This window comes from Lissotriton vulgaris, chromosome 5 (assembly GCF_964263255.1).
Source record: "Lissotriton vulgaris chromosome 5, aLisVul1.2, whole genome shotgun sequence".
Taxonomy (NCBI): Eukaryota; Metazoa; Chordata; class Amphibia; order Caudata; family Salamandridae; genus Lissotriton; species Lissotriton vulgaris.
In genome coordinates, this window is record NC_141693.1 from 529,996,233 (window position 1) to 530,023,502 (window position 27,270).

At 46.7% G+C, this 27,270-nt stretch overlaps 1 protein-coding gene across 2 annotated transcripts in view; it reads right to left on the reverse strand.

Moving 5' to 3' along the window:
• The window catches only part of PCGF5 (polycomb group ring finger 5), a 259,950-nt gene that overhangs the window by 42,631 nt on the left and 190,049 nt on the right, over window positions 1-27,270 (reverse strand). The gene's annotated exons all lie outside the window — the stretch shown is intronic.

Below are 27,270 nucleotides of genomic sequence, written 5' to 3' on the forward strand. Positions count from 1 at the left end.
CCTCCTAGGCTGTCATTATATGGCTAAAAAAAATAGCGGTGCCTTTAAGAACCCAGAGACCACCAGTATCCCATTATGCACAGCAGGTGACAGTTGCGTCAGTTCTTTTTGAAGGTAAAGTGTGAACATATGTAGATTACATGAATACCTGTCCATTCCACTGGGGAGGAAGACAGGTTGCTTATGACTATAATGGAAAATCACCTGTGTGAGATCAGGAGTTACAGGTAAGAAACTATTACTTCTCTTATAGTGGATTTCCATTTATAGTCCTAAACAATTAATAGAGCAGCAATCCATCCCCATATAGCGTGGTAGAGGAGACAGAGGATAAAATGGGTAGCTTACGCAAATCGATTTCTGAGAGAAGCATGCCCGTCTTGAGCATCGGCTCTAGCATGAGAATCTAGGCAGTAGTGCTTGGTGAATGTATGTACGGATTTCCAGGTAGCCGCTTTGCAAATTTCTGGAATAACGAAATTGAGTAGTAAAGCAGTATTAGCTACTTTCCCCCTACTGGAGTGTGCTTTATGCTTAGCTGAGAGTGTTTTGTTAGCCTTTTTATAACATAATAAAGTGCAAGACACTATCCAATGTGAAATGGATTGCTTGTACAGACCGGACTGGCGTTGATAAAAAAAACTGATCCGATTTGCAGATGTCTTGTGTCTTGTCTAGATCGAATTTTAGAACTCTCCTCACATCCAGGAAGTGGAGAGATCGTTCTGCTGGAGTAGAGGGATTCTAAAAGAATGTTGGTAATGAAACAACCTTGGGGAGGAACTTCGGGTGAGTTCTCATGACCAATTTGCTAGATTGAAATACAGTGTATGGTTCATGAGAGCAGAGTACTTTGATCTCGCGAACCCTGCAGGCAGATGTTATCGTTACAAGGTAAATGGTTTTCCAAGACAGGTGTTGTAGAGATGCTTTTGTGTGGGCTCAAAGGGGTCCTGTATAAAGCAAGAAAGGACTACATTAAGCTCCCATGGAGGAGAAGGGCACCTGATGAGAGAAAAAACCTTCTTCATACCCTCCAGGAATCCTTGATGACTGGGATTCTGAAAAAGAGGTTTGTGAAGGACATTTTATGTAGGCAGTAAGAGCTGCCAAGTGAACCTTTATAGAAGAGAATTGCAAGCCAGATTTAGCCAAATGTAGAATGTATGGAAGAATAACATCTTTGTGGCAGGAAGTAGCGTACAAGCTCTCAGAGGAACACCAAGAGCAAAATCTCTTCAACTTGAAGGCATAAGCAGAGCGAGTAGAAGGCCGCTTAGCCTCCTTGAGGATCTCCTTGCAGTCTTGTGGCAGTTTTAAGTGTCCATTCTGCACTAGCTCGGGAGCCATGCAGCCAAATTCAAGGAGGAGAGATTGCGGTGTACCATCTGGCCTCCAAACTTCGATAGCAGGTCTGGTCTGCTTGGGAGCTTGAGATGTGGACGCTGTGACTGGTGAAGAAGATCCGGGAACCACCAAGGACGTGGCCATTCTGGAGCAATGAGGATCATTTTGGCTTTGGAGTGGGACAGTTTGATCAGGACCGCAGGGATCAGGGGAAATGGCGTAAAGGCGTAAATAAATTTGCTGGACCAGTCGATCCATAGGGCATTCCCCAGCATCTCGGGATGGTAGTACCCGAAGGCAAAGCGAACAGGTCGATAGAAGGGGTGCCCAACATTTGGAAGATACTTTGAACGAGCTTGTCATGCAAGACCCAGTCGTGGTTTTGGAAACAGCTTTGCTGAGAGCATCTATCTGAACATTTTGGACGGCCGGGAGGTGAGTTGCTGTTATCTTCATGGCAATAGGTTATTTCCAAATAATTTGGGCCTCTAGTAAAAAGGCTCTGCAACTCATGCCCCCCTGCATTGTCTGTCTGAACAAATAAGGTGTTGGTCGTGACTGATGGGTGAAGGGTCTTAAGCCCTAGAAGCACTGCGCGGAGCTCAAGATTGATATGGTATGTCATCAGAGACCAGGAGCCCTGAATTTGGAGTTGAGCCATGTGAGTTCACCATCCAAGTACTGATGCATTTGTCACTATGGTCTGAGATGGAAAGTGTTGGTGAACCAGCATGCCTTGTAGGAGATTGGTCAGAGAACACCACCAATTCAGGGACTGTATCGCATTGATGGATAGTGTGACCCTGGCCTCCCAGTTGCTGGTCAGTTGATCCCACTAGTCCTCTAAACATTCCTGGAGAGGACATATGTGAAGGAGAGCACTGGGAGAGAGAAAGATGTAGGAGGCCATTGAGCCGAGAAGAGATAACACTGCTCTTACTTTTGGATGACACACCCTCTTGAGAGTCTGACATTTCCGAAGGATTGATAAGCGTTGCTCCTACGAAGGACACACCTATGCTTGAATGGTGTCAATGGAGGCTCTTAAATAATGAAAAGTCTGGACTTGTGTGGACATGAACTTGTTGAGGTTGACCTGAAGGCCCAGCCAATGAAGGAGATTGCAGTTGGGCTTCTTGAGAAGAGGACACCTTTATGAAACAGTCGTCCAGATATGGGTAGATGAAGATCCGGTGCTTTCTCAGACGGGTTGCCACCACAGCCATGCACTTTGAGAATGTTCTGGGGGCTGATTTCAGGCCAAAAGGAAGAACTGTGTACTAGTAATTGTCGAGCCCCGCGACGAACTATAGAAACCTTTGATGCTTCTTGGTAATAGGAATGTGAAAGTATGCATCATGAAGGTCGATGGAGCTTAGCCAAAATTCCTGGTGTAATAGGGCGTAGATTTGATGTAAGGCCAGTTCCAGAACTCCTCCCTCTGAATTAATTTTTTTGGGCAGTTTTGAGTTTGAGAATGGGTCATGAATTAGTGTTTGTCTTCCGTTGTCACCTGGAAGTATCCAGAGTAAATGCACTTTCGTCGTTGTCTGTGGGGAACGGCTTCCACCGCATTCTTCTGCAAAAGAATGTTGAACTCCGACTTTAGCAAGTAGAGATGGTACGTGGATGGTTTTGGTGGAATGGATAGAGGTGGGGTGTTAAGTCTGAGACAATGTCCATTTTGCACAATACTCAGAACCCAGGCATCTTTTGCGATCCATTGCCACTCTGTTAGGTAACGCAAAATAATTCCCCCTAACAGAGTGGGTAAAGGAAGAGGTGGAAAGGAGGATGCATTGTTCGTTTCACATCACCTGTTTACCCCCTTGGGCAGAGAGTCTTCTGTTTGTTTTTGCTGAGGTTGGTCAGATCTTTGATGTTGCTGCTGAGATCTAACTTAGGTACATTGAGGGGTTTGAACCCTCTGCAGACAGAACCAACGTTGGTAAGGTCGGACGGATTTCCATTGATCTTTTGGTTTTTCAAGACCCACAACTTTTATACTGTCCATTTCAGATTTAATTCCTGCCATCTCGGCATCCACATGGCTTCCAAAAAGTGTAGAGTCTGAGAATGGCAACATCTGAATGCGATGTTACGCCTCCAGTTTGAGAGATACCAATCGGAGCCAAGCATGTCTTCTTAAAGTCACCCAGTGACAGTAGGCATGAGCGGCTAGTAATAAAGAATCTGCTTCAGCGCTTATGATTTGATTTGAGACCACTGCGCCCTCTTTGACGATTTTCATGAAATCCTCTCCCTTGTCTCTGGGAATATGTTCATCGAAATGCTGAATGGAATCCCACATGGCGTGATCTTATCTGCCCAAAAGAGCAGAAGTGCTGGCTGCCTTCATAGATGCGGTTGTTATGCTGCAGACTTTGCGGCCTGCTATGTCCTGTTTTCTGCTCTCTTGATCTGGAGTAGATGTTGATAGAAAGGAAAATGTTATTTTTTAGCAGCAAAAGGAACACAGAGTTGGGTGGAGGATCAGATCAGAGAAATAGCGGGTCTTGATCAAGAGGTCGGTACTTCTTTTGAAGCATAGATTGAGCAGACTTCACTATGGCTGGCATCAAAAAGAGGTCCATAGCAGGTATGGGGAGGCCGGGAACCAGTTGAAGCAAAGGTATTGAGGTTGTACGCTGGTGTAGCGTTTCGAAAATGACTGAAGTTGAAGGAGTAGAAACAGGCATTGGAATGTTAAGCTTGGCCGCTCCTGGCACTAGAACTTCATGGAAGTTGTAATCCACTGTGGAGACAGAAGGCGCTAGAGAGTCTGTTAACATTGGGGAATATCTTCCTGTAGTAGTGGAGGAAGTATCAGTATGGTGCCAATGAGATGGCGGCCTTGTTCTGGAGTGGTGAGAGCTATGGTGACGATTGTGAAATGGAAGAGTGCCTAGATCTATGGCAGCCATGATTTTTTTTATAAACCTTTTATTGGATTTTGCATTTCGCTCATTGACATACAGCAAAACATTTGTACTTGTGATATATAACACTGATCCAGTGCTAACATGTAACAATATGGCCGTGGAGGATCTTATCTCGGATTGAGTAGCGGATATAGTGAGGGGGGATTGGCACCTCACTACCACCTGTGGGATCAGGAGGTATGTAGGATACAGACAATATATTAGGGACCACAGTTCTTTGGCGCATGCCGCCGTGTCCATGTCCCTTCCTCCCGTGCATGCAGTCAGGGAATGATAATCCAAAGTCTAACTGGAACCCGGGGTCGAAAAAAAAAACCAGGGAAACGATAGGGTGAGGGGGGGGGGGGGGGGGGGGGGGGGGCTAAGGGGGCGTCGTTAGCGGGAAGCCAAAACTAAAACGTGTCTTAGCTGCGCAAAACCTAGGTAAAGTGTTCCTGTATGGTGGTGACGTCTAAGCAGAACAGAAGCTTAGCGATGAGGTGATGGGGTGCGGGGGGAGCGTGCGCCAGATGGTGCGATGATGGGGGGCCTGGTGTCCCTTGCGGTGCCTGCTCTGGGGTTGCGCCCGTCGGTTGTGTTTGCTGGAAGGCGTGAAGGAGTGTCGCCCACTCCATGGAGATGGGTCTCCGGCGAATGCCACAAGCCTCCTCCAAGCGAATAAGGTCTTCTTCAGCTGCTGCCCATTTCTTCACTACCCCCACCATGCTGCCACAGGGGGGCCCTCCGCTGCGCGCCAATGCATGGCTATGCTGCGCTTAGCCAACACTATAGCTAGAATAGCAAATTTGGTCTCTACTTTCTTGTGTTTGTTGCGCTTAAAAATGCCTAGGGCACAAGCCTCCCATGTGTAAATATCTGCGAGGCCTGTGACTGTCCGCAGAGTTGTATGGACCGTCGTCCAAAAGGTTTGTAGTTTGGGGCAAGTCCAGAACATGTGTATGAATGGGGCGTCTGGCGCGTTACAGCGGGGGCCTTCAAAGTGGGAGGCGGGGTAAAAGCGCTTGAGAAGCACCGGTGTGAGGTAGGCGTGGTGTAAAACGTTGAATTGCACCTTTTTAAACCGTTGGTTACGCGACACCTTTTTATGATGCTCTAGGGCCTTTCGCCATTCCCCATCATGAAGGTCGCGCCCTATATCCTCCTCCCATCGGAGCCTGAGGTTCGACAGGGATACCTGGGTGAGTTCTATGATGGATTTGTATATCCATGTGATGTGGTGTCGGCCCGCCCCCATATGGAGTATAGGGTGTATGACCGCATATGTAACAGGTTCCCCGTTCCGTAGATCCCTCGCGTGTTTACAATTAGCCACTAGTTGCCGATGTAGTAGGAATTGGCCCGCTGGCAACCCCCCTATCTTCGGCTAGTTCCGCAAATGTGGCTAGTTGGCCGTCGATAAATAAGGCCTCCATTTCAGTGAGTTGGAGGTCAGTCCAAACGCGAAGATCGCTCGCCGTATAGAACCCGCACCTTTTTGGAAGGCCCGCCAGCGGGAGCAGTGGAGAATAAGCCGGTGTCCCTTTGGACATGCGATGGACCCTCATCATACAGGAGTGAGCTACCTGGACCAACATTGGATAAGCCGGGTTGGGTCGCGTGCCTGGGAGAAGCAAGCGCTTCAGTTCCGGGACCGTTAATTTCCCATTTGGGGTGGCAGTTTCCCCTAAGTGCCGCTGTGCCGTCCAGCGCGACAGCCACTGGAGCTGCACCGCCAGGAAGTAGGCTTTGAAGGACGGGCGCCTAGCCCAACTCTATCACGGGGTAGCTGCAGGATCGACAGGCCCACTCTGCTGCGGCCCCGCCCCCAAATCAGTGAGATTAGTAAGGAATTTAACTCAAGAAAGAAGGATCGAAGTGGGAACACTGGAATGTTAGCGAAGTAGTAAAGGAGCCTGGCACCATAATCATTTTGGACAGGGCAATCCTCCCGATGGGAGCCAAGGGTAGCGTTTTCCAGAAGCCCACCTGAGTCTTAAGGCCTCGGAGGGCTCGGACATGATTTCCCTCCAGAAGATCTCGGGGGTCATGATAAAGTCGGATCCCCAGATATTGCGGGGGATCCCCAGTCCATGAACAAACAGGAAGAATTGGAGGGTCTGTGAGACAAGATGCTGAGCCTGTAAGATCCTTATTAAGATACCACACTATTGGATTGCACAGGATCAGCCCAAGTGGTCACGCGACACTGAATGCGTAATCAATATCCTATCCGACCACCCATTTGGCGGAGCCTCGTCATATAGGACACCTGGAACCAGGGTAGTGTGTCAAGGCCCAGATGAATTGGCCATACAACCCACAGTTCTGGTTCAAACGGTGAAAGTGTCCATGCCACTGAATGGTGCTGGTCATGTGCAGTGCAAACGAAAAAGTGAGTAAGTGATGTTTAAAATGGCGTTCCAGGCAAAAAAAATTCTTTATTGGTATTCACCTGGACGTCAGGTTAAAAACGGGTGTAGAACAGTGTGAAAAAATCACTGTTTGCTTAGCTATGTTGTGAAATCGGCCAACATGTTTCTGCCAACTGGTGTGACTACACCGGCATTCTTCAGGGCCATGTAAATAAGCTGTTGCTACTGCATAGAAACACTCTAATGTTTTCCTATAAAGTGGAGAAGACAGACCAAGAAACCTCGAGGACTGTCAAACTAATGGTGTGGTCAAATTGACCATCCTACCGTATCCCCTTGTGCAAATGTCTTGATGGAGGATACATTCCCAGCAGTATGTGGGAGTCAAACCTCACCTCACCTCACCTCACCCGGCAACGGCTCGGAGAATGAGGCCCCGCTCTCTCCGTCGGTACCTCTCGGCTGAATGCGAAGCCGAAGGGGAGGCCAGTCCATGTCAGAGAGGCTTTCCCAAGGCTGACCCTCCTGGGCTGGAAGTTCGGGTGCAAGGGGTAGAGAGAGGATTTCTCCCAATTCACTCACAGTCCCGTGACCCTTTCGAAGTCTGAGAGCGTGGTCCAGATAGTCGTGAGATCCGCAGCAAAGTCTCTAACATAAATGAGGAGGTCATCCGCATAGAGGGAAATACAGTGTACGCGGTCCCCTTGCAATGGCGAAGAGGACAGGGGACAGGGGGCATCCCTGGCGTGTCCTACGCATGATCGGTATAGAAGGGTTTGATCTGCACCCTAAGTGGAGATGCCGGAATATAGTAAGCGTGTATATGCAATGAAGTGGGGTCCTATTCCTACCTTCTGAAGCACCTCGAACAGGTACTGCCATGCCAGGGTGTCAAACGCCTTCTCGAGGTCCAGTACAAGGCAAGCAGCCCGCGGGAACCGATGCCGAACCCCATCCTGGACCTGGAACAGACGCTGTAGATTATGGGAGGTATTCCTCCCAGGGACGAATCCGCTCTGATCCGGATGAATCAACCTGGGAAGAAGGTCTGCCAGTCTGTCCGCAAGGATTCGACCTAGGATTTTGCAGTCCGTGGTCAGCAGGGTAATGGGGCGGTAGGAGGTACGGAGCAGCGGGTCCCGATCTGGTTTGGGGAATGTCACCAGGAGAGATTCCCGCATGGATTGGGGAAGCATGCCGGTCTCTACTGCCTCCCGGAAGACCGCGTCAAGCCAGGGGGCTAATTGTTGGGAGTAAGTGGTGTAGAGCTCCACCGGAAAACCGTCTTGGCCCGGTGCTTTGTTGCTGGCCAGACTGCGTATGGCCTGTTTGATTTCTGTCACCGTAATCGGGGCATCGAGTGAGGTGCGTTCGTTGTCGGTGAGGTGGATTATCGCGTCTGCACTCAGTAAGTGTCAGATGTGAACCTCCTGGTCGGGCATTGGTTCCCTATATAGTGCGGTATAGTAGTCGTAAAAGGCGGAAACAATATCTGCCTGTGCACAGACAATATCCCCGTGGCGTCTCGAATGCCTGTGACCGGTTGCGTGTGGGTATCCTGGCGGAAAAGCCATGGCAGTAAAGCACCAGCGCGATCCCTTTGTTTTTGGGCTCAGGTAGTGTAAGCTCGAAAATTGTAACGTCGCAGGTCTGCGCAGGCCTCCTCATATTTGGTTTTGGCTTCTGCCAGAGGCAAGGGGAGGACCTCCCGTCTATCCTCCACCTTAGATAACTGTGCAACCCGTTGCTCCGCCACCTGAACCGCCCTTTCCAGGGTCTGCTTCACACCCGTGAATTGGCGAATACACCCCCCTCGCAAGACCACTTTGAAAGCGTCCCATTCTAGGGAACGAGACGCCGCGGTGCCACTGTTTTCGTCAAAGTAATGGCGAATGGTGTCAGTCTGTTCTTGGCGGAACACCAGGTCTAAAAGGCAATCCCTCGGTGGTGTGGGTGGGCGCCATGCTAGGGAAACTGTGTGCGCATCGTGATCTTACACAATCCTGCCAAGATAATCGGAGTGGGTAATGCGTGTCAGAAGAGATCTTGTACATAAAAATCGATCTAATCGGACCTGCAAGTCGTGTGGTATCGAATGGAAAGAATATAATTTGATAGCTAGGTGAATATGGAGCCAAGCATCCGTGAATGACCAATGGGCCACCCAGGCTCGGAAGGCAGCTGTGTGTGCATGGGTCGGTGAGTGTTTGGGGGGGGATGGGACCTGTCTAACGTTAAGTCTAAAGCACAATTGCAGTCCCCTCTCAACACCCTTGGAGTCTGCGTGTATCCCGCTAAGGCTTTTGACAGGGTACCCCAGAACGTGGTTTGGTCTGCATTTGGGGCGTAAATGCTGCCCACCAGGATGGGTTGTCCGTCTAAGAGCCCCTCTAGCAGGGCATAACGGCCTTCAGGATCTATCCACCTGCTAAGTTCCCGGAAGGGGACTCCGGGATGAATCCAGATGAGCGCAAACCTTGCAAAGGCGGAGTACGTGGTACCACAGAACAGGCCGCGCCATTTCCTTTGGAGTTTTCCCAGTTCCTCCCCAGTAAGGTGCATTTCCTGAAGGGTGAAAATCTGGCCTGCTGCCGCTTAATGTATGCGTATACCGCATAGCGCTTCCTGGCTGTGTGCATCCCCTGCACATTAAGGGTGAGAAACTTCACGTTTGCATGTGCCATGATGGACTCAGTGTCGCGACACACCTGCGCGCAACGGCGGGTGCATTGCGGTCGCCCAACCGTGTCTGCTGAGCGGATCGCGCAAAGCCGTGGAACATGGTGAGTGTACGCCCATGCCCTACAAATAGGAGGTATCGGAAGGTCATGGGTATCAGGGTAGGAGAACTACGAACTGGGGACGGGAAACTATCCCAATACAGGGGACCTATCGCCAAAAGCGATACGTCCAAACTAGCCCTCCACGAAAAGGAGCGCAGTAACAAACAAGTAACACTCATGGGGTGGTGGAGTGTGCATGCGAGAATGGTCCTTGGCGGACTGTGTAGGATTAATGTGCGTCAAGGGTCTCTGCGTAGTGGAGAGTAGTGCTGCGAATTTGACCTGTGGCGAGTAGTAGCTTTGCAGGGGGGAGAGGAGGGGGGGGGTGAAGATCCCCGGACTGCCCAGGGAGGTGCGCCCTCCTATGTAGATACGGGTCGTCAGAAATCGGGGGCCCTTCAGGGGTGCATTTCCAAGTGGGTTCAGTTGTCCATTAACTAATAAGATCCGCTGTCTGGGGTGTCACCAGAGGGAGGGTGACCGAGACCTCCGTGGATGATGTGCCGTCGCTGTCATCTTCCCCCGCAGAAGCGAACAATCGCGGGGCCCCATTCAGGTCGTCCGAATGTGGTGAGACCTGCAGTGACGAGACTGCCCTAAGGATCTCTCTGCGCTCCTGCATTATACATTCCAGGTCCGGAGAGTCGATCCTGAGGCTGTGCGCTCTAGGAGGCCTGTTCGCGCGTCGCCGGGGTTGACTACGTTTCTTGGGTCGCGGCTCCCTTTGACCCCGACTCGGTGCAGGACCCGCTCGTGGTAGGCGCGGGCAATGTAGCTCTGTCCAATCCCGTGCCTCCTCCCCGCTCGTGAAAAAGAGTGTAGTATCCTTAAAGATGATGCGGAGCCGTACGGAGAACAGCAGGGTGTATTGAATGTCATTTGCCCGAAGGCGACGCTTTACGTCCAAGAAGAGCGACCTCTGCTGCTGTACAGCCCTGGCATAGTCGGGGAAGACCATTTCTTGTTTGTCGTCGACCCGGAGAGGGCCAGAACGTCTCGCGGCCCATAGCACTGCGTCCTGGTCTTTGAAGTGCAAGAATTTAGCCAGCATCGGGTGAGGTGGCGCTCCGGGAGGGGGCCGACGCGCCAGCACCCGGTGGGCGCGTTCAATGGAGAAGAAAGCCGACCGGTCCCTGTCCGGGGTGAAGGAAATTCGCCCATGCCTCCATATGGCCCATTGGATCCTGCTCCTCCACTCCTTCCGGCAGGCCCAGGACCCGGATGTTGCAGCGCCGAGAACGCCCCTCCAAGTCAACCATACACTCCTCTATTGTGGACAGGCGAGTCAGGACCTCTACAATCGTCTGCTGATGGACCTTGACCACCGGTTGCAGATCTGCAAGTATTTTTCTCCCATCGGTAACCTTGTCCGCTAATTTCCGGTGGTCATCTTTGACTAGTGTGAGGTCTGTTGCTAGAGCGCCCAGCCGTTCCTCCATGGAGATTCGGGAATGTTCGATGGCTGCCAGGACGCGGTCCAGCTTGTCCGAAATGGAGTGATCCGGTGGGGGAGCAGACGACGCAGCGTCCATCTGGTGGGGGGGCATATTCTCTGGCGCAGTCTCCGGCACGACCGTGGTTTGCGTATGTCTAGGTTTCCCCATCGCGCTGGTGAGGGGGGCTGCTTGGCGCTGTAGTCGCGGGCTGTGGAGAGCAGGCGGGTTCTGTATGGGCAACTCCTTCCACAGAAGGGGGGTGAGCGGATCCCAACCCCGGTCCCAGTCACTGATGGGGAAACCCACTGTTGTGGTGGAGCTGCTGGATCCGGATGTAACAATGTCCCCCCGCTCTCACCTCCTCACTTAGCAGTAGACTGGCACCTTACAGGGTATCAATGTCCCAGGGGTCGGCCCGCTGAGCCACCTCACACACCGACGCCAGCGGCGTCCAGGGCCAACCGCGCTGTAAGAGCCGATCCCGCCCGGCCCCTATGGATCTGGCAGATGAAGCGCGGAGCGCCAGGGCGGTCGTTGGAGCCTCCTATCAGGCAGTCAGAAGCTCACTGGGCTGCCATTGCAAGGTCAGGCAGGCGGCCGGCGGGGGCTCAGGGAGGCGTGGGATGTTTGTACCCACCCCCCGGGCATACAACCGTCCCGGAAAGGGGGGGCTTTGTTTTCTCCTCCGCGCCACCTACCGCCTGGCGTTTGTTGTTCCTTAGGCCGCCACGAGGGGGTGCGGCTGAGCGCCTGGCGCCACAATGGGATCAGGGAGCACCGGTGCTATGGGCGCCAACACTGTCTAGCGGCAAGGTGATGAGGCCGATTCGTGTCCTCCAGCCGCCTCCCGCTGGTACCGCTGCCCTCCGTGGCCCCATGCAGCCGCATACAGGTGGGTCAAACGCCTGGCACCTCTTGCTCTGCCCGACGTGGCGGCGCAGCTCAGGAGCTCCCGCTGGTTGCGGTCGCAGGTGGCCTTACATGATCAGGCAGGCTGCTGGCGGGGACTCAGGGTGGCGCGGGATGTCTGTGCCCCCCCGGTATACAGCAATCCATGGGGGAGGGGGGGTATCGCCCTCCTCTGCGCCACTCACCGCTGGGTGTTCGCTGCTCTTGGTCCGCCACTGGGGGGGTGCGGCCGAGTGCCGGGCGTCACAATGCGGTCTGGTAGCCCCGGTGTCTCAGGCGCCTTCACTGGCCAGCGGCGAGGTGATAGGGCCGATCCGCGCCCTCCAGCCACCTCCCGCCGGCACTGTTGTTGTCCGCGGCCTCGGGCAGCCGCACACGAGCCGGTCAGTCGCCCGGCACCTCTCGCTCGCTGCAGTGTGGCGGGGCTCCCGGGACCAGGTCGCGGGTCCAAAGGTGCGCCGCTCCGTTATTCACCCCGGGGGTCCGCCGCCGACTGTGGGAGTCTGCCGCGATGTCTGTACGGCACAGGAGCCCTCGCTGGTCGGGGTCTCAAGCGGCCGCGCTGGTTAAGCCGCCATCATAAAGGCACTGCCCTCAGGAATTAGGCTGGCCTGGACGCAGCCCCATTTTGTCTTTGCCTCGCGGGGAGGTTGTCTTGCCCCAGCACCCGTTTCTCCCGGAGATCCACTCTGCTTCAGGAGCGACGCCACCTCGTCAGGAGCAGCAGGGGTTCCGACCTCAGTATCGGTAGAAAAGGTCGACGATTGACGCTGGAAGACGGTAAGATGGACCATCCTGCCGAGGAGCCTCAGCAGTGCACGTCCACCATCATGGCCCTCTTGGCCACGCCCCCATCTATGGCGGCCATGATGACGAGAGTGGTGGAGTGATAAAGAGTGAATTCTAGGCCTTGGAGGGGGAGTTATTAAAGGAGCTGGAAGAGATGATATAGGAGGAGGCACTACTGGTGGAGGAGGCGCTACTGGAAAAGGCGCTGTTGGTGGAGACAGTGGAGGAGGAGGAGGGGGAACTGGCTGTGGAGGAGGCAATGAAGGAAGAGGCGGAGATTGAGATAATGGCAGCTCAACAATAGAGGGTGAATACGCTCCTGAATATTGAGAATCTGGAGAGGAATATGCTATCCTCCTCTTTTTCCTTGTCTCCTGTGCTCACCTCGATCTACTTCAACGTTTGGATGTTAGTGTCATTCTCTATGTCGACCTCACTCCCTGTCTCGACATTGAACCACTACTTTATGATGCCATGAAGCTTCTCGCCTACGAACGCAGTTGGTGAGTCAACAGCGTATGCCCATTCGATGTTGACTGGCATTGTCTCAACGGCAAGTGGCACGCTTCCTCTACATCGAGCCAACTCTTGACGGCGAACAGGTTAGCGCCATACGTAGTATCTACATCGATCGGCTCTACGTTGACCGGGACCAATGTCGTTTTTGGCCACATGAAGGCTTCTCAGACAGCCACGTCCTCTGGAGGTTGAGGAAAGAAACCTGGTGGAAGACAGACCTTCCCCTCACTCTGCGGTCCCACTTGTAGGATGTGTCAGCTGGCCGCGACTCTCTTCAGTTCTTTGAAGACGTATCTTCTCTCTTTCCTGCAAAGTACACCACAAAAAGTTCTTGCAGTGGTCACAGGTGTCAGGATGATGAGATGAAGGTAGGCAGATGATACAGAGCCAGTGAGGGTCTTTTTGGCTTTTTTCCTGCTGCATTTAAAGTAAAGAAGGCATTTTATTTGACAAATTGCCTCACTTTTCTGTCAAAAAAACCTGAGAAAACGCAAGGAGAGATAAAAAAACTTTGAGTAAAGCGCAAATTTCGCAATTTCTATGAACTTAAGAGAAAAAAAAAACTATAAATGTCGAATTCAATGCTCCAAGGTCCTGTCAGCAGGTGCCAGATAAAAGAACTGAAGCAACTGCCACCTGCTGTGCATGATGGGATAATGGTGGTCTCTGGGTTCTTAAAGGCACAGCTTCTTTTTTAGCCACATAATGATAGTCTAAGAGGCTACTCTGTCCTGCTTTCCTTCATCTCTATCATAAAAAATGGTTTGTGAGGGAGATTTATGCTGTGTGCAAATCATCTCAAATTGACCCCATTTACAGTATTCTGGCCCTTTTTTGTCTTCATGGGGAAGAATTTGGCCATTGTAGCCTCTTTTGTCTTCATGGGGAAGAATTTGGCCATTGTAGCCTACATATATAGGCTGCAAAACCTCTCTCTTTCTTAAGTGTCATTGCAGGCCTTCCTGAAGAAAGGCGAAACTTCACACACAAGAACATATTGAGGTCCCCGTACGTGAGCGGGATTATTCAGTGCTTATGGCCATAAATGGAAATCCCCAACGATAGAACCACAGTTACAGGCAAGTATCTCTTTTTTTTCTCCATCATAAAGTCACATTCCTGAATCAGAATAGGAAGTGGTATTAACATTTGCGATCAGTATGTACATTATATGAAGATGGCTGAATAGAAGAAAGAGTCTCACCTTTACTTGAACAGAGAACGAATAACCACCATCGATGTCCATCTGTATGCAGATGGACATCGTTCCCCTGGCTCTCGTATTGCAGATTGATGCACCGTGAAGCAACCCCGACCAAAGTGAAGACCTACCGATATTCCAAAGTGGTCCCCTAATATCTACTGTGATGTGCGGACCCTATCATTAGACAACAAAAGAAGTCTTCACAGGCGGGTGCCAACTACCAACCGACCACCCTCAACCCCAAGGGTTCCCTGAATCGCCGATCAGGGCGGTTGTTAAATTGTTTTAAATAATCTGGCAGGCAAATGCTGTTAATATGTCAGTCCTGATGATGGTCCCATATAATTGAGCATAAGGGATCGAAACATCGACTATGTACAGTGCTTTCACGACTTAACTATTATGTTGAATCTTGTTGTGTCTGGCACTTATTTGGCATAACTTTAATTTGACACCGATTGAAAAGTGGCCAATATATGCTCATTTTTTGCCTGTAAAACTCTTCTTAATTGTTGTTTGTTTTCCCCAATACGGTACAGGATTGTGCCTTACTATCACTTATCCATTTTCTTTACATTGTTGAAAATAAATATCCTGTCCGGCTGGGCAGTGATTAATATAGTTTCCTATTATGGCCTATATTTTATTCATTTGTTTGATTTTGAAAAGCTAAGGACCTTGGTCTTCAATAGCATTACTCACCCACGGTCCTCAGCAAACTGTTTGGGTTCCCTTGTTGTATAAAAAGACTGATAAAATTTAAGGCACCTTTTCACATCCAATCAGTGAGGAGTACTTTCTTCTTGAGTCGATAGATTTTGAAAAAAATGTTTTTAGAATGACTGGTTTGTTTAGATAAAACTCGGTTGAGACCTTCGGTATTAATTTGGGATTAGTACTTATTTTTACTTTGTCGTTTGAGAACTACATGAAGGGTTTCTTGATTGTTAAGGCCAAGATCTCACTAAATCGTCTCGCTGTAGCTATTTGCCAAAAGGAGAATTTTACTGCAGCTTTATTAATAGGCTCAAATAGGGGGTGTCATTAGCTGGGAAAGTACTGTATTTAGTTTGGAATGCTCCTGTAGGAGGAGATGTGTGCCAAGTCCTTTACGGTAATGGGGGATTTTAATTTTCATCTTGAAGATCTCACTGATCCTGATAATATAAGACTGCAGCAATTTGTTTGTGGGGGGGGGGGCCTCAAGCAGCTTGTGAAAGACCCCACTCACGAAGCAGGACATACACTAGATGGAATTTTCTCAAACAACCCTAACCTCTCTTACATGGAAGCACTGCCACTTTCTTGGACATATCATGCTGCGATTTTATTTGAACTCAAACAGGTGAAACAACCTCAACATAAACCTAAGCCCAAGGCCATGATAATTACAAGGGCCTGGAAAAGTATCAGCAGCCTAGAGCTAGGAAGTCTCCTAAAAGTCACAGCTCACCCCCTGCCATCCAGTGTAGAGGAAGCCTTAGCCACCTACACGGAATGGGTAGATTCCGCTTGCAGGAAATTAGCTCTGGTCAAATGGTGCATTTCCATCAGCCCCTTGGTATTCAGAAAATCTAAAAATGCACTAACTCAATTGCAAAATTTAGAGCGAGCCTGAAGGAGAGGGTATAACAACACTGATAAAGAGGCTTACAAAGCAAGTCTCTTACACTTTATATAAAAACTTCTTCTTACCAAAAAGACATATTTTGGGGAACAAATCAGGAAGGCCAAATCCTCTTCCAAAGAACTTCTTAAAACTATTACCAAACTTACAACCTCTACTAACCCCAAGACATATAGTAGCCCATACCTTTGTGAAACACTTGCCTCCTTCTTCTTGCAAAAGGTGGAAACTGGATCCTCCTTTATGCATCAGCCAACAGAGGTTAATAAGGTCTTAGCCTAAGGGTCACTTAAGGATAGCAGACGTGTTCCTACATTAGACTGCTTTACCCCACTGGACTTACAAGGGGCCACTAAATTGCTGTTGGAAATTCGATCTGGTTCACCTTTGGACCCATTTCAAGCATCTGTGATCAAACGGGTCCCATACATTATTGGGGCAGCCCTTATCCCACTGTTTAGCACCATTTTGAACTCGGGCCACTTCCCCAAATCCTGGAAAATAGCATCGATCCTTCCATTACTAAAAAAACCTAACTTGGATCCAAAAGACCCATACAATTATAGACCTATTTCGCGTCTTCCTGTGCTGGCAAAAATTATTGAGAAAGCCATGAATGGCCAACTCAGTACTTTCATTCAGACTAACTGTCTGTTGGACCCTACGCAGTTTGTCTTCTGTGCTGAACACAGCACTGAACTGGCTTTGATTAAATCCACAGAAGAGATTAGAGAGACCTTGGACCAGGTAGGTGCAGCGATATTGATCAGGTTGGATCTTTCGGCAGCCTTTGATACGGTCCAACATGAAGTTCTGATGGATCGTTTGTCTGAAAGGGGGGTCCAAGGCAAGGCCTGGGATCTCTTGAGATCCTTTCTTACTGATATGTCACAAACAGTGGACCTGAGTAAAGAAAGATCCAAGCCATTCTCTCTCGTGTGGGGTGCCGCAGGGGTCATCCCTTAGACCCACATTATTAAATGTGTATGTGTCACCACATGCAGCCCTGATTAGATCCTTTGGGTTCCAACTGACCTCGTATGTGGATGACACGCACATTTTGTTGTCTCTTCAGCGCGGTAAAGAAGTGGAGACGGGATCAAGATGACATGACTGCATGCAAGCTATCGCGGGTTGATGTCATCAAACTGCCTGAAACGTAATGCAGGAAAAACGGAGGTTATCATATTTGGTAACATCACAAATCTCTGGACGCCGAATTGGTGGCCAAATGTAATGGGCACGCTTACGGCCCCTGCTGAGAAGGCTAAGAACCTGGGTGTGATTGTTGATTCTAAACTTTCCTTTGGTGACCAGATAAGCAGGGTTGTTTCAACCAGTTTTTACCTTCTCAGAATCTTGAGGAAAATAAAATTCCTCCTTCCTGAAGATAGTTTGAAGACAGCAGTCACAGCACCATTTTGTCATGACTGGATTACTGGAAGTCTCTATTTGCATATCCAAAAGAGACATTTGAACAGACTCCAGATCGTACGGAATGCGACTGCCAGGCTTCTAACAGGCACACCCACGTTTGTCTCTGTGAGGAAGGGACTTAGAGATCTTCACTGGCTCCAGGTGAAGCAACGTGCATAATTTAAGGCCCTTTGCACGGGTTTTAAGGCCCAAATGGGGATTGGTCTCACTTACCTGAGACAATGTATACAATGGTACGTTCCACAATATATACAATGGTACGTTCCTGGAAGAGCATTGCGCTCTTCGGAAGCAAAACAAGTGATTGTTCAGCAATTGTCAAAAAAGTTGGGGTGGCAGGAGTTTTCTCCACTGTGCCACAAAGGCTTGGAACAGCCAACCTTTGCACCTCAAAAATTTTACCGAGCTCCTCTCCTCCAGGAAGGGGCTGAAAACCTGGCTCGTCACATGAACAGCCTTATTATTTCTATAACCAGGTAGGTAGTGCTCAGCGCCAGGACACCCTAGGGTAACAGTGCGCTCTAGAAACTTTATTAACATAACATATCGTATTTAGTCCCTATGTTGTTGGAGGCTCAAAAGACGGTGGGAGCATTCTGAATAAACATTTCAGGAATTGTATAACGATTCTGTGCAACCATAGAGATGGCTCATTTGGTGCCTGTTTGTAGAGTGAGGTGACTGCAAGATGAATTCTAATAGAGGCATGCTTAAGGCCCGACTTTACTGGGTGCAAAAGCAAAGGAGGAATCTGGTGGGCTTGGATTTGAAAAGGATGGAATCCATTAGAAGCATACTACATACACGTTATTTTCCTTTTAGTTTTATATGTTTTATTTCTTTACATGGCCTTGTCCTGTGCTAAAACTTCCTTACAGTCAAGCAGGACATCTAACTATCCAAATTCATGGTGCTCAGGTGCAGGCTGCTAATTAGAGCAATTGCGGATTGGGATGCGGCACCTAACCTCTGGATCTCAGTAGAAATCCATTGGCAATTTCATTAGAATTGAAGGATATTGCACTAATTGCATCAGATCCGAGAACCAATATTGTCTCTGCTAGTATGGGGTTACAGAATCAATATGCTGGGCTATGCTTTCATTTTTGATATTAGTGTTGGTAATCAGGGAATTGGTGGAAAAGCGTATGCATCTATCATGTACAAGCCTATTTAAACAATATTACCCCAGAAATTTAGATGTGGGTGCCTGCTTCTGTAATAGTTGCATTTTATGTTGCTATCCATTCCAAATAGATCTATCTTTGTCTTGCCCCAGTGTTGAAATATTCGATTCAGTGCACTATCCTTCAACTTTTACACATGACAGTCTTGGTAGTTTAATGCTGAGGAAATCTGCCTGGTCATTTTTTATCCATAGAAAATATTCTGCTGTAAATCTCCTAAATCAAAAGAAACAATTGATGGACGGAATGCTGGACAATGCAAGCATAAACCCACAATCACAAGGATCTGGGTTTAATCCATCATTCTTTTGCTCACCGAACCACCCAAGCTTGGACCGAGCCATATGCAAATCAGTCTTGACCCTGTTCCTTATGGGAATAGTCCAGCCAAAACTGCCGAGCCAGATCCTCCCTGGACCCGAAACAAGAAATCTCCAAATACCATACATTTTAAGGTTCCTTTGCCAGAATTTGGGTGCGTGTTCTACCTTCTTTCACTATGTATAAAATGGTGGTGGTGTTCCCGGTTCAGACTAACGTCTTAGTTTGAAATACGTGGGAGAAAAGATTGTTACATCCTTCTGACTGCCCTGACCTCAAGTACGTTTATATACAGTGTTTTTTTACTGGGGTGCCCAGAGTCATCTTGCTGACAGTTCTTGGAGATATGTTCCTCATTCTTCCATTGAGGCATCATTGATGACCACTAAGGGACATTTTGATTGAATGAAAGTTAGACCTGATAAAGCGGTCTTAAGCTGCCCACCAGAAAAGTGCTTCTTTCATCTTTATTGTTACCATTACTTTGTCTTCAAAGGACCTTGATATTTGTGTGTATTGATTGTGCAATTCATCCGACACATTATACGCAGTTTGCGGAATGATGTTAGTACAACCTCATACCTAACAATGTCTTGAGGAGGTGTATTTTGTATAAGTTTATTTGTTTGATTAATTAAAATCTTACAAAAATGCTTTTAAAATATCACCAGAGAATAAAAAGTTTATCGCATAATTTGTAAAATTAAAAAATATTTTCTTCAAGTTTTTTACCAATCACAGATAAAAGTTTTACAAATGCAGAATTCATAAATACGTCATTCGGGTTTAGGCATGCCATTAACGCTTGTCTACATGTCTTTACTCCACGAGCATTAAATAGTCTCTTAAGGATAATTTTCCTTTCAGCTTCTATTGCAGGACAAAGACATAGTAGGTGTATAATATCCTCTTGGCCACATTTACATAGCCTACATAAAGTATTCTCCTCACTAATCTTCCATGACGGCAGATGACACAAACCTGGCCAAAGTCCAAAACGTGCTTTTATAAAAATTTGCTTACTTTGCTGTGACCATGATGTTTTAAGATATTCTTGGACTTGCTTTTTTTTAAATCCATTTATAATTGGCCATGCGTGTCTTCTTTTTACAAGTACCTCTTTGTCTTTTATCAGCGAATTGACTTACGACCTTATCGGAGCAATAGACATGGCCACATTAGCATCTCTACCCTTAGCAGTTTTTACCCTTGATGCTACAAAAGCTTTCGATAGGGTAAACTGGGTAAACTGGGTATATCTAGAGGAAGTGTTGAGAAAGTTTAACTTAGGTGATAACTTTAGGCGAGCTATTAAATTACTATATAAAAGTCCTTCTGCTTCACTACTGGTTAACGGTGAACTTACTGAGTCATTTAACATCACGTGAGGAACCCGTCAGGGGTGTCCTCTCTCACCACTTTTGTTTGATTTATATATTGAACCTTTTGCTCAGTTAAATCGGGATAACTCTAATATAAAACCTTTTATTTTTGAAGGATGGGAGAAGAAAGTAGCATTGTATGCGGATGATGTTCTTATTTTTTCATCCGAGCTGAGCTCGTCCTTTCCTACCGTTATATCTATTGCGGAAGAATTCGGGGCAATATCCTGATATGAAGTGAATGCATCCAAAACTGATATCATGGTTTGGAATCATCCCGTACCGATTGTAGGAGTACAGCCCAGCTCTACCCTCAGATATCTCGGGTTAAACATCTATACTGACACCAATAAGATTGTCCCCTTAAACTTTGCTGAAGTAGCTAAGGAGGCTCGAAGATAGATGAGATTATGGTCTGCTCTCCCTATTTCCCTAATAGGCAGGTCTAACCTGGTCAAAATGACCATTTTGCCCAAGATCACATATCTATTCAATACAATCCCTCTTTTTTTGACCCATCTTTGATTGCCAAACTTCAAACCGAAATAAATAGATTCATATGGAACAGTCATACGCCTAGACTATCTTGGAAGAAGATCAGACGTCGTCGAGAAAAAGGCGGCCTTGCAGCACCAGACTTGCAATTTTATGGATGGGCCTTCCAACTCTCACATATCAGGATATGGATGGGCCTTCCAACTCTCACATATCAGGATGCTCTTAGAGGCCCCTAATAATGCTGGCTGTGGGAAACTATTTTCTGCACTTCTAAGGGGGGAAAAAACTGGGCCGATGTTAATGTTAATGTTATGGGAATTTGTATAGCGCACGGCTGCCCCAGCCAAGGGGCGTCCCGGCGCTGCGAGCTGACCAGAATGCAGAGTGAAGGTACACAGATAAAACAGATTATTGAAAAAGATGGGTTTTGATGGCCTTTCTAAAGGCTAAGAGGTCATGCATCCCTCGTATGGTTACAGGCAAACTGTTCCAAAGCTTGGCAGCAAGGAAGCTGAAGGATCGGCCACCAACTCTGGCAAGTCTAGTGCGGGGAATGATCGCTAGATGTTGTCCCTCTGATCGGAGCGATCTGCTAGGTGTGTACTCAGACAGAAGGGGACTCAGCAATGGGGGAGAGGCGGTTTTGAGGATCTTGAAGGCTAAACATAGAGCCTTGAACTGGATCCTTTTTCCCACCGGGAGCCAATGCAGTTTTCTTAAGGTTCCTGAGACTGAAGAATGGCGAGGGAGGCCGACCAAAGCCCTGGCAGCCGCATTCTGGACTCTCTGCAGTCTGGTGGTTTCAGCCAGATTTGCTCCCAGAAGGAGCGAACTGGCATAGTCCAGTCTAGAAAGGATCGTCGCCTGGACAATAAGCTGGCGGGTGCGGCAGTCAAAAAACTTCAGAATGGGCCTGATGTTGCGTAAAATGCCGAAGCATGTGGCAGCCACTTTCTTAGTATGGATGGTATATTTTAGAGCCGAGTCGACCCAGACACCTAGATTTTTAACACAGTCTTTTGGCTTGGGGGGTTGGCCCAGGATGTCAGGCCACCAATTATCTCCCCAGGATGCAGTATTTTTTCCCAGGAGGAGAATCTCGGTTTTACCGGCGTTTAATTGGAGAAAATTCGCCGTCATCCAGTTGGTGATGTCAATGAGTGTCTGTTTAAAATGATGGGCTTCCAGACCACTGTTGTTATTCAAAGCCACCACCAACTGGGTATCATCTGCATATGATACCAAAGCCATTCCATTCCTTTCTAGCCACCTCCGCTAACGGGCGAACATAGACATTGATGAAATTTTTATTAAAATTTGGCGACCCTAAGTATTTCAAGAAGGTCAAACTAAAGGTTTTAAGAGACCTGGCTAGAACATGGGCTAGTCTAAGACGAACACTCAAATTGGATTACTATTCTAGTAGGGCCCCACCTTGGGATTCCCCAGGAGCGCCGTCTTGGCTCTTAGATAGCTTAGCTCTCCCAATTAGAGAAGCCGGACTTACATCATGGGGGGAACTATTTGTTGAAGGAACTTTACTCTCATGGGAGACTCTGAGCTTAACTATAGGAACTCGTTTTTCACGATTTGAATATCTCCAAATTCAGAGTTGGTCACAGGCCTATAGCCAAGGAAGGGGTAGGTTTAAAATAGGTATCGATAGTAATTTAGTAACTCACCTGATGGATAAACCACCCTTCAAAAAAGAGATTACATTTTGGTACAATCTTATTCTGGATGAGACTGATGGTGAGTTTCTGTTACCCCTCTCGCTTTGGAAAACCTTTATCACCGACACCGATGTGGAAGGCCTGTGGCTAAAATCATTTAGGATTTTGGGTGAGATTGTTAAACCATCTTGGCTCCGCCGCAACCACTTGTTTACTCTGCATAGGGTGTATTACTCTCCATTGCGTCTATCAAAGTTCCCCAATAATGATCAGGTGGCATGCCCTAGATATGGCTTGGTAGCAGCATCAGATACCCATATGTTTTTTGAGTATCCGTTTATATCAATATTCTGGAATGAAATCTGTGCTTCTCTCTCGTTAGCAATAGGCTCGCAAGTTAACCCTAGTCCTATGTTAATTTTCTTTGGTATTATACCAGAGCTTGACGGTATGTGTAAAAAATTGGTCTTCTATAGTTGTTTGCTAGCTAGAAGAGAAATATGCAGACGTGGAAAGATAAGACACCCCCTCTCTTTACCGATTGGCGTGCAGCAATGCTACAGATGTCTAAATTAGACATGGCTAGAGAAGGTAACCAACACAAGAGAAGATTTTGGCTACTTTTGAACTGGTAATCTTAGAATATGGGACCAAGGGGTTTTTTATTTTTATTTTTTTTCCCCCATGTCCTATGATTTTGCTGCCTGTTGGGTCGTTTATTCGATCCTCGCCTTTTATACATACCCAACAAGGGCGACGTCGGTTACAATCTGGGTTGTATTTAGCAGTACGCTAGTCCAGTTGGTACCATTCGATGATCATTGAGGTGTCGATGCTTGGCACTGCGGGATACCCCTGTAGGATCCATGAAAGTCCCCCCCAGTTAATCTGGGTCAGTGTCTTAGTCATCCCCTCTAATTGATCGTTATTGTTTGGTTTCCAAGGGCAAATATGAGGACAAGAAAAAGAAAAAAAAGAAAAAAAGAAAAAAGAAAAAGAAAGAAAGAAAAAAAAAAAAAAGAAAGAGGATTAGTCAGTTTATTAATTGTTCTTTTGAAACTTTCCTGGGTAATTGTATTCTCTCAAATTGATATTACTCCGAATTCTTCCTTCGCTTCCTTTACATATGCCCAGACTTGCAGTTTCCGGTTGTCTTTCACTTCTTGCCATAGTATCGGGGACATTTGATTGTCAAGGTAATTTTTTATACGATTCCATACTTCCAGGATTTGACCTTTTCGTGCATGTTGCTGGTTATTTATCCCAAACTCCAACCTCACCTGTGCTTGCGAGGCATTATATGGTAGATGGAATAAAATCTTGTACGTTTTAGCAACTGCATTATTACTTATCTCTGCGTCCTTACCATTTAAAACTTCAGAGCCATATGTCAAGGCTGGTAATATTTTTGCTGATATGATCTTTAATAAAGGGCCATAGGACAGTAATGTTAGTTTTTTTGTATATTCCTAAATGCAGCCACCAAACTATTAGCTTTCCTAGTAATGTCTTTTTTCTGTGGGAGAAAATTTCCACTATCATAGAATATAACACCGAGATAACGGTATTAATCAACCTGCTCTAGTTGAATTTGTTCCAGCATCCATTTGCATTTATTTTTTTGTTGTCTATTCTTTGTGACTACCATTATTTTTGTCTTTGATTCATTTATTACCATTTGGTTCTCTTGTGCTTCCATTGATATGCGAACAATTAGTCTTTGCAGGCCCACCTTAGTTTGACTTAGAAGTACAACGTCATCTGCGTACAGCAGATTTGATATTTATTTTCCTGCTAGCTTCGGTGGGTGTGCATTAACTTCATTCAATGCAATGGTGAGGTCGGCTTTAAATAGATTAAAAAGTAGTGGCGCAAGGACACAACCTTGCTTTAGTCCTCGTGTCGTGGGTATTTTATTAGATAATGTTCGGCGATCAACGATTCTCACCCTGACCCAGTTCTCAGAATAAAATAATTGTATACGTTTTAGTAGTGGGTCCGGAATTCCTAGGTCTTCAAGTTTTTTCCATAGAAGGTACCTGTTTACACAGTCAAATGGCGATTTAAAATCGGCGAAACAAAAGTAGAGAGGCTGTTTAGCTAAAAGCGCCTTATCCATTAGAACAGATAAAATTAATATATTTGTGGAAGTTCCTAGACCTTTGATAAACTCAGTTTGATTTGGGGTAATATTTGCTTTTCCTTAACCCAATCAGATAAACTTGATAGTAAAAGACCTGCAAATAGTTTTGCGTCAGTATCTTGGAGGGTAATCAAGCGATAGTTCTCTGGTAGTTACCAATTACCTTTTCTGTAGATAGGAGATATTAGTGATCCTCTCCAAGATTTTGGTATTTGCCCTGATCGGACAACTTCATTAAAAACCTTTGTCAAATAGGTAGCCCATAAATCTGGATATTCCTTGTAGAGAGCAAACAGGATTCCATTAGGTCCTGGAGCTCCATCTTTTTCTTTCTTTATTAAATTTGTTACTTCAATTTCTGTGAAAGCAGTTTCCAGATCAGTTTCTCGTTCTTTTTCTATCATTATTGTCTGCTTGTTTTTCTGAGTGTTAAGTTACGCTGCAGGTCTAAGGTCTTTTTGAGGAATTCCAACCAATCATCTTCAGTTAGGGAGGAAGCTACCATAGATTTGTTGGGTCTACTTAGACTGTTAATAATTTTCCAAAACTCCCTTGAGTTTATTCGATTACAAGCATGAAATATTTTTGTCCATAACTCTTGCTGGATATTATTTTTATTGTTCCACAATAATTTCCTCAAGTTATTGTTGGTGCTTTTAAGTTGCATTTGAATTTCCTCTTTATTCGGGAGCCTGGTTAGCTGCTTCCTCAGTCTATTACGGGTCCGCCTGCCTTTTTTGATCGTGTGTGGGAGATTAATATTAGTATCTCTTTTTTCCATTTTAATCTGTTGCGTTTTTCTACTACAAGAAGTAACATCATTTGGATGAACTATTTTCTGCGTGAAATGTTCCCACTGCTTGATTGCAGACTGCATAATATGTTCTTTGAAGCAATCTTTAATTAATTCTTGTGCCTTTTTTTTCATGTCATCTTTATTATCTGTCTTCCATATGAGTTTCCTATAGTTGATAGTACAGGTCCGGCCTTGTGTAGTTAGATAATTTTGATGTTTCGAGCATGCCAGTTTTATTTCTACTATTTGTTGGCTATGATCACTATCTTGCACTTTCTTTAAGCGATAGGAAACAATTTTATCAAAAATGTTTATAGATATCATTGTATAGTCTATTTTTGATTTTGATTTCTGTGTACTTTTGTCTCTTTCTGAAGCAGTATTGGTTCTGCCAATGCTGATACAGTCACTTGTCTCTTTACTGAGGGAAATTGTTTTGTATTTTTTGTATTTATTTGGGGTCCTAAAAAGTGAATTGTTCTTGATGGTGTTAATCATGACTTGCTTTTGTTTAATGAAAGCCTCAAGGAGCTGAACAGATCCATACAGGCACCTACTCAGTTGTTGGTAGATCCAGTAGACAAACCTTTGGCCATCCAATCATCCAGTTAAGGATAGACTCGATGGGCCCTGTCTTCGGCGATGGGCTACCACCAGAGCTTTACATCTGGTAAAAACTTTGGGAGCAGATCGAAGACCAAAGTGAAGAACCTAAAACAAAGTGACAACAGGCTACTTGGAATCGAAGAAATTTGTAATGTTTTTTGTTGATGGAAAACATGCATCCTTGTGGTCCAATGATGCCATGTATACATTTTAATTAAGTGGCAGAACCTCCTGCAGTGTAACCACACCAAATGTTTGTTTCCTCAAGCAAATATTGAGCTGGTGCAAATCCAGAATGGGTCTCAACTCTTTTGCAGTCTTCTTTTTTATCAGTAATTTTCAGGAGTAAAACCCCACATTTTGATGCTATTTTCTGGACTATTTCTACTGCTTTTTTTCTGCATCATGGATCAAATATCTGACCTCAGCAAATGGAGGTATTTGTTATTTTGAGAAGCATTGTAGTCAGAGGATGTTGAAAGAACTCCAGAATGTGATCGTACTGAATTACATGGAGAACCCCTTAGTCTGTAGTGATTGCATCTCAGCTGTTTATGATGGCAAATATTTTCTCAGCTAAAGGACCTGAGATTGGTATTTAGTCTTCAGCCAACTTAGTCGGAGTCTGCAGAATCGTTTTGCCTTCTTGTCAGATATGGTCAACCAGAGGAATCTATTTGATTGATCTTTCAGCTGGTTCCCTGAAGTTATATAGTAACAATCTATTTATTTTACTACCAAAGGAAGGTCAAATCTCTTCGATGCCCTGTCAACAAATGAATGAAACCTGTCGATATCATCTGGTAATGAATCAGCTGGAGGAGGGTTGGCGGATTTGGGACTGGCAAAATATAGTCACTCCATTCATCTCCTCTAGGCAGATCAGATGGGCATATTTCCCCTTACCATACATCTGTGTATTGGTCACTATTATCTGAGATGTCCACCTGGAAGGGTAGTTGTGGAGTATCCAAGAACTGCTGTACTGATTGCAGATCTTGTGGCTGGGGAGTATTTCCCTCCTGGTGTGCTTGAGGTGTAGATGGTATATAAGCAGATGCTTGTGGACAGATAATTATGTTTGCTGAGATTTGTTCAGAAAATGCTTATAGTAGTCCTTCATCAAAAGTCTGGGCAGTGGCGGATCCTCCATGGGGGCGTTTGGGCGCCGCCCCCCTGCTTTCTCGCCGTGCGAGAAGGCAGAAACAAATGGTAGTTATTAACTACCCTTGTTTCTGCCTTCTCGCTCGGCGAGAAAGAAGAACTTCCTGGTTTAGAGTGGGGGTGTTACTCGAGGGCAGGGGGAGTGGCTTGGGGGAG